Source organism: Mauremys reevesii, linkage group 12 (assembly GCF_016161935.1).
Source record: "Mauremys reevesii isolate NIE-2019 linkage group 12, ASM1616193v1, whole genome shotgun sequence".
Lineage (NCBI taxonomy): Eukaryota > Metazoa > Chordata > Testudines > Geoemydidae > Mauremys > Mauremys reevesii.
The window spans coordinates 35,415,651-35,422,914 of NC_052634.1; the positions used below are offsets into that span (position 1 = coordinate 35,415,651).

Genomic DNA, 7,264 nt, shown 5'->3' on the forward strand with positions numbered 1-7,264 from the left:
ATAAAAAGAAAAGACCTGTCAGCAGAATCCTTCTAAGTAGTAGTTCAAGACAGAGAAAGCCTTCCTTGCGGCTAAGTCTTGGTGCCATGGGGCATGCCTCACTGCAGTGCCTTCTGTTGGCCGTCCTGGCAATTAGCTCTGGTCCCCTGGTGCGCCTTCATCTAGTGGCGTCTGGCTGCCATCTGTTCTATCATTAGGACCCATGTCGCTCTCAGGACTTCAAAATCCTCTTATGGACACAGCCCTCTGGCTGTGCCCCACTCAGTTATCTCCCTCCTTCCAGGGGGCAGCTGTCCTCTGCCCAGACACTTGCCTCAGTGGCCAGCTGCAGTCCAGGGTGTAGCCACCTGTGTCAGCAGCGACTGAGGCAAAAGGGGTGCACCTCCAACCCCCGCCATCTGTTTCTCTGGACCACTTCCCCACAGACCTAGCACCTTCCTCCGCCTTTGTATCAGGGCCTCAGTCTGGCAGTAGTCGGCCAGGAGGTCACTCATGCTCCCCTTACCCACCCAGCACTACTCTGATCATGGTGCCCTTCCTTCACGGCAGCCAATCCTCCTTCCTCAATTTCCAAGGAGTGACTGACTCTTGCTGTGCTGAGCAGCCCTTTATATATGGGCTGCTCCAGCAAGCCTTCTCCTGATTGGCTCTCCCAATAAGCCCTTTCCTGATAGGCTGGTTCTGCACAGCCTCTGCAAGGCTGCCTTAATCTTTCTTCTGCTTGTTTGGGGCAGCCACCCCACCACACTTGGAAAGCAGCAAATGAGAAATCTAGAGCTGAAGGAAAGGTTACCATGACTCAGAACTGAGCTGAGGTTGCTGCGACTGAAACACAGATCACTAACCACTATATGATCACAGTGGCTGGTGGGAGAAGCACATGTTAGAAGCCCTCTGTCAACTCAGCTGTGGCTTGCTGTGCACGGAGAGCCAGACACCTCAAGGTCTGCAAGTCTTGAGGGAAATGGGGAACGTCTGTACTTTGGAATTTGCAGGTGTTATCCTGAACCATCAAATGGAACAGTTGTAAACGCTTTTGCAAGGCAGGCACCATGGCTTAGCTGGCTAAAGCACCTGTCTAGTAAACAGGAGATCCTGGGTTCAACTCCCAGTGGTGCCTTGTTGCATGGCTTTTGTCTCCTCTGCTCACATTTTCCTGTGTCTTTCTAGGAAACAGAAGAGACCTCCCTTGGTATCCAAGTAATTGCTTGCTAAGGAAAAGGCTTCTTTGGAGAGAAGCATTGGAAAGAATCAAATCACAAGCCTGGAGTTGATGAAAAGGCTGCTGTGACTGGCATTGGCATGGCGGTTGCTTCGACTGCAATTGCTGCAACACAAGAGCCTGTGCCACACGTCCTTGTGATTTGCTGGGGATGTCCACACACAGAGGTCATGTCACCTTCCTTTTGATTGTCAGTGATGAGAAATGGAGCAGCTGGGAGAAAAGTCCCAGAGAGCAGCACTGTGGCTAAGCTGGGCCAGGCACCTGCCAGGTAAAGTGGAGGTTAGGGATGCAGCACCCAGTGGTGCCTTAACAAATGTGTCTGCTCTTCCCACCTTTTGGTCAATCTTTTGAGGAAGCAGAGAAGATGCCTTTGCCTTGCAGTGCAGATGCTTCCAAAAGAAACCAGTCATTTTTTCTGAAAGTGTCGGAAGGAGGCACCTAAGAAACATGGAGACAAGGAAAAGGTCATCGTAACTCAACTTGCATCCATGGCTCTTGAGGCCACAACGCAGAGCACTGAGCACTGTACGACCACAGCTGGTGACAGAAGGGGCTTTTCCAAAGGCATTTTCCACTAGCAGGGTCCTCTCTGTGTGCAGAATTCCTCATTGTTTGATGTCTGCAGGCCCTGGAGATCACCCAGGCTTCAGTGTGAACACAAATATCTGCACCAGTTTTTGGCCTGCAGACATGAGCCCAAGTCAGATGACCCAGGCCAGCCTTGCTGCCATATTTATCCCAGGAGAGATGGACTCTAAGGGTACTTCTCCATTGCAATGGAAGCCCAGGTGTGGCACACTCTACTCAAAGCAGCGCCTTGGAAGCCCCATATTCACCACTCTCATATAATGATGACATGGTTTGTACAAAGTCTGTCTTGTGAGGTATCATTTCAAAAATCTTGATCTGTTGTACATTAATATCATGTTGGATTGTGTGTGCTCACATTGGTTGGGAAGTTATGAAGTTTTGCTTGGTGTGTGTTACTGAGATATGTTATGAGGTGGGGAAATGCCCCCCACCAGACTTTCAGGTGCGACAAGGGAGGAGCCAGACTTGCTGCTGGCCCATTGAAGGGATCCACACTCCCAAGGACCATCCCAGGAACCGTGTACAATGCAGACTTCTCTGAGATAGCACAGCGACAATGGACACTGCTTGACTCACATCACAGCAAAGGAGCTTCCTAGCAAGTTGGAAGACACTATGAAAGGGGGGTAGAGACATTATGAATTGGCCTCTCTCCCCCACAACTCAATATCTGTAAACACATCCGGAGGACAAACACTGAACTGAGATAAATCAGAAGAGAATAATAATAATAATAATAATAATACATTCATATCAAAGTCCCCAACCAGACTAGTATTGGTGTTTCAGCAGAAAATTTTCAGTTTGGGGAATTTTGTTTTCTCAGTCAGACCTTGCCAAGGGAAGCAGGGAGAAAATGTTTGAGTTGCCTCCTTCAGAACAGCTTGGCCTAGACACTAGCTCTGGTTCACTGTTCTGGCCTTGCTCAGGATGGGGGTATTTTAATTATTTCAGCAGGTCCCGGGGTGTTTGGGGGAGATGATGAGGATGTTACCTTTTGAGATAAAAACTAAGAAATACAGGACTAGAGAATTCTTTTTTTTTTAAGAAATCTGGGATTTAGACATTTAATTTAAAGCAAGGGAGTTCTGAGTTCCTGAGAAGGTTTTTGTTTGCAAGAAACAACATTGTTGGGTCTGTTATTGTACCAATGGGGGAGATGGTTGTCTATAAAGGAGGGATGAAGACTAAATGTGTCCGATGAGGATGGGATTCGAACCCATGCGTGCAGAGCACAATGGATTAGCAGTCCATCACCTTAACTACTCGGCCACCTCATCAGAACTGCTGAAAGATGAACAGGAGGAGAAATCTAAGGCCAGCAGAGATAGGGACAATAAGGAGTTTTGAAACACTAAGTGGACGCAGGGGCTGAATGAGCTCCCCCCTCACATCTAGTGAGGAGCTGGGGGAAAGACTTCAGGAACAGACGGTGTTTGCATAGACACACCTACTCTGCCTAGCTATGCAGCATGATGGGGCCACTTTCCCAAAATGACCAGTTTCAGCTGGTGGTGGGTTACAAATCACTTTAGCATTGAGTGGAATGAAATGTTATTATCCTTCCTGTATGAGTGAGGGGCAGCAGAACATACCTAGTCCGTCCTGATGGAGGGCTGGGTGGGTGAGGAATAGCTTTTATTGGACTGCATAGAAGCCATTGAGAACATCATCCTAAACCAGGGGTCCCCAAACATTTCACACTGTGCCCTCTTATCCATGGCTGTGGACCCTCGGAAACCACAATCGGAAACCGAGGCTGGGAGTGGGGCTGTTGCTTGCTGGGGAGAGGGGTGCGGACAGGGGTAAGGGGGTCGAGGCTGAGCTGGGAGCCAGAGCCCCAGGCTGAGGGTGGGGTTGGAGAAGAGCTGGGGCAGAGTGGGGCTCAGTGCTGCTCCCTCCATGGGGGCTGGCTCAGACCCTGAGGTGCCCCTATGAATGTTCCTCTGTGTCCCCCTAGGAGTCATGCCCCACTTTTTGGGAACCACTGAACCCTTCTCGCTAAGCAGGGGCTAGTGATGCCAAAGCCCAGGGAAAGGGAGAACAAGTGCAGGGCCCCCAGCACTGGAACCATGTGAAGGGGCTGCAGGAGAGGGGCAATGGCTGGTGGCCCAGGGAGTTAAGGGCAAAGGGGGCACAGGAGGGGCAGGAGTTAGGGGTGAAGGAGGTGCAAGGGTTGGGAGTGCAGGAGCTAGCGGTAAAGGGGGAGTGGGGATCATCCAGGGGCAATGGGGAAGTGCCAGTACAAGCTTTGCCCAGGCACCATTTCCCTAATGCTGGTCTGAGCAAACAATTGGAAATGACCCTTCAGTGAGACCAGAACCATAGTGTAGAAAAGCCCTTTTGTTAAGTGGTGGTGGCTGAGGGCTTAGGGAGATGGGTTAAAAAACAACAAGCATCTTTCTGTGGAGGTTTGATTCTTGCCTGCTAGGCAAGGCTGGTGTGTGGTGTCTCCATGGCTGCACTTTCAGTGTCTGATCTGCCACAGGGAGCCAAGTCTAGACATATTCAGAGGCTCTATGCCAGGGTTTCTCAAACTTCCTTTCACTGCAACCCCCTTCAGCTAAAAAAAAACAAAAAACCTTACTATATGGCCCTGGAAAGAGGGACCAAGCCCCTCCACACCAGGCAGGGGCAGGGGGGAGCCAAAGCCTGAGCCCTGCCCCAGTTAAGGGAGGGCAAAACCAAAGCTTGAGGGATTCAGCGCTGGGTGGTGGGGCTCAAACTTTTGGCTTCAGCCTCAGGCACCAACAAGTCTAATGCCAGCCCTGGCAACCCCATTAAAACAGGGTTATGACCCACTTTGGGGTCCTGACCCACAGCTTGAGAACCACTGCTCTATGCTGAGGGGAGAGAGTTTTCCTGTGGGTGCAGTTAATCCACTTCCCCAAGAGGTGGCAGCTCTGTCAGTGGGAGAAGCTATATCGGTGGGTGCGCAAGCTGTGGTGGTTGCCACCTTTAAGAAGTTTAATCAAACCCCATTTTTAAAACCACCTGTGGTCTGGGAATGGCAACGGAGCTCAATGAAGCAGGGTCTGTCCTTCAAAGTCCTGGAGATCACAATTCTATACTCCTGTTGTCACAGGGGTATAGCTCAGTGATAGAGTGCTTAACTGCAGCTCAAGTGGTCCTTCGTTCAAACTCCTGTGTTCTCTTATAACCTTCTTTCTTTTTTTAAAAAAAAGGAAAACATTTATTTTTCCATTCTCCATTCTGTTCAGGAGCTCCACTATACGGGGGTGCTTGATATGAATGTAAACACTCAACATTTCGCTGTCCAAATGCATAAAAACCTAGCGAAGCTGTCCATCAGCTGAAATCAGTTCCAATCCTCTGTCTAGTTTATGTTTTCATCAATTAAACAAAGGTATCATACGAATGTACATTTGAAGATCCCTCTTCTCCAGGAGCTGTACTGTGCAGAAGAACAAGAACCACATCCAGCTGCAGTTCAGGAGTCTGATGACCAAAGAGCCAATAAATGTTCTGAGGGCTGGAGAAAAATGCCTTCTAGTGAGCTATTGAACGAGCTCAACCTGTTTCGCTTATCAAAAGAAGATTGAAAGGTGACTTCATTGAAGTGTTGAAGGGCCTTAATGGAGAGAAAAGGTTGTGTATTAAAGGGCTCTTTAATCGAGCAGAGAAAGGCATAACAAGACCCAATCGCTGGAAGGTGAAAAGAGACAAATTCATATTACAAATAAGACACAAATATTCAACAGCGAGGATGATTCACCACAGGAACAAGCTACCAAGGAAAGTGGTGGATTTGCCATCTCCTGATGTCATTTAATGAAGACTAGATGGTTTTCTGGAATGTGTTTGCCCCAAAAGTAGCTCTTGTGTCATTCAGGAGGCCTGTGATATGCAGGGGGTCAGATTAGATGCTCTAATGGTCTCTTCGGGTCATAAAGTCGACCAATTTCTGAAAAACTGAGTGTAGCATTGGGAGCAGCGTCTGATGTTTTCCTGTCTAGCCGGCTTGCTGCCTAGAACGAACGCTCCTTGAGTGGGGTGATCCACAGGGAGTAGCTCAAACCTCCACAGTGCCTGGCCAGGGCAGGACATTAGCCCAGCAAGGAGGGGGTGCGGCAGTGACATCACAAAGGCCTTTGCAGGACCTCAGACTATTGGTCAAAGGTGGTGGGGAGGTGGTGACCTCACAGAGAGATGCTGACATCAGCCAGGCAGGACAGGCGCGAGGGGCCAGGGAAACCTCAGAGACCCCTGTGGCTTTGCTGCAGCAAGTCTCCTTCTCCAGGTCTCTCTGTGAGGACTGAGAGAGTATTCGGGTTCAGGTACCTGAGCGCCAGGAGGAACCTCTTTCAAAGTTTTCTCCTTCCCTTTTCCTGATTTTACTAGAAAACAGCCGCACCTGTTTAGAAGGTAAGAGCCTCCTCGAGGTTTGAAACCTGTTCAGTCTGATCCATCTGGCGACAGTTGAAATCTAGGCATGGAAAACACGAGCTTAAGGAGGCAGAATTTTATTCCGTACCTGGGATTTTGTCCCTTAAAATCACTGGGGACATTAGAGTTTGTTCTTTTGTTTCACCTTTTCCTCCATCCATCCCTCCCTCCTTTCTCTTCGTCTCTTGCTTCTTTTGTCCTTTCTCCTGTTCCCTCCCAAAACCAGGAGCAGTGTCGGGGTGTGTTTGGGCGGGGCAGAAGAGGGGATGGGCGGCACTGGGGAGGGGGAGCTCGGGGGTGTTTGGGGACGGGGCAGAGAGGGGAAAGGGAGGTCGGGGGTGTTGGGGCGGGGCAGAGAGGGGATGGGCGGCACTGGGGAGGGGAGCTCGGGGGTGTTGGGGCGGGGCAGAAGAGGGGATGGGCGGCACTGGGGAGGGGGAGCTCGGGGTGTTTGGGGGTGGGGCAGAAGAGGGGATGGGCGGCACTGGGGAGGGGAGCTTGGGGGTGTTAGGGGACGGGGCAGAGAGGGGATGGGCGGAACTGGGGAGGAGGAGCTCGGGGTGTTTGGGGCGGGGCAGAGAGGGGATGGATGGCAGTGGGAGGGGAGCCTGGGGGTTGGGGCGGGGTCAGAGAGGGGATGGGCGGCACTGGGGTGGGGAGCCTGGGGGTGTTGGGGGCGGGGTCAGAGAGGGGATGGGCGGCACCGGGAGGGGGAGCTCGGGGGTGTTTGGGGTGGGGGCAGAAGAGGGGATGGGCGGCACTGGGGAGGGGAGCTGGGGGTGTTAGGGGCGGGGGCAGAGAGGGGATGGGCAGCACTGGGGAGGGGGAGCTCGGGGGTGTTTGGGCGGGGCAGAGACGGGATGGGCGGCACTGGGGAGGGGAGCCTGGGGTGTTTGAGTGCGGGAGCAGAAGAGGGGATGGGCGGCATCGAGGAGCTCGGGGTGTTGGGGCGGGGCAGAGAGGGGATGGGCGGCATTGGGAGGGGAGCTCTGGGGTGTTGGGGGCGGGGTCAGAGAGGGGATGGGCGGCACTGGGGAGGGA

General features: G+C 51.9%; 2 non-coding genes across 2 annotated transcripts; one reads left to right on the forward strand and one right to left on the reverse strand.

Moving 5' to 3' along the window:
• The first annotated feature begins 1,046 nt into the window (after positions 1-1,046).
• TRNAT-AGU lies at positions 1,047-1,120 on the forward strand. The gene has a single exon. It is a non-coding gene; the product is annotated as a tRNA-Thr (tRNA).
• A 1,894-nt stretch (positions 1,121-3,014) lies between these two features.
• On the reverse strand, positions 3,015-3,096 carry TRNAS-GCU. Its single transcript has one exon. It is a non-coding gene; the product is annotated as a tRNA-Ser (tRNA).
• Positions 3,097-7,264: the final 4,168 nt, after the last annotated feature.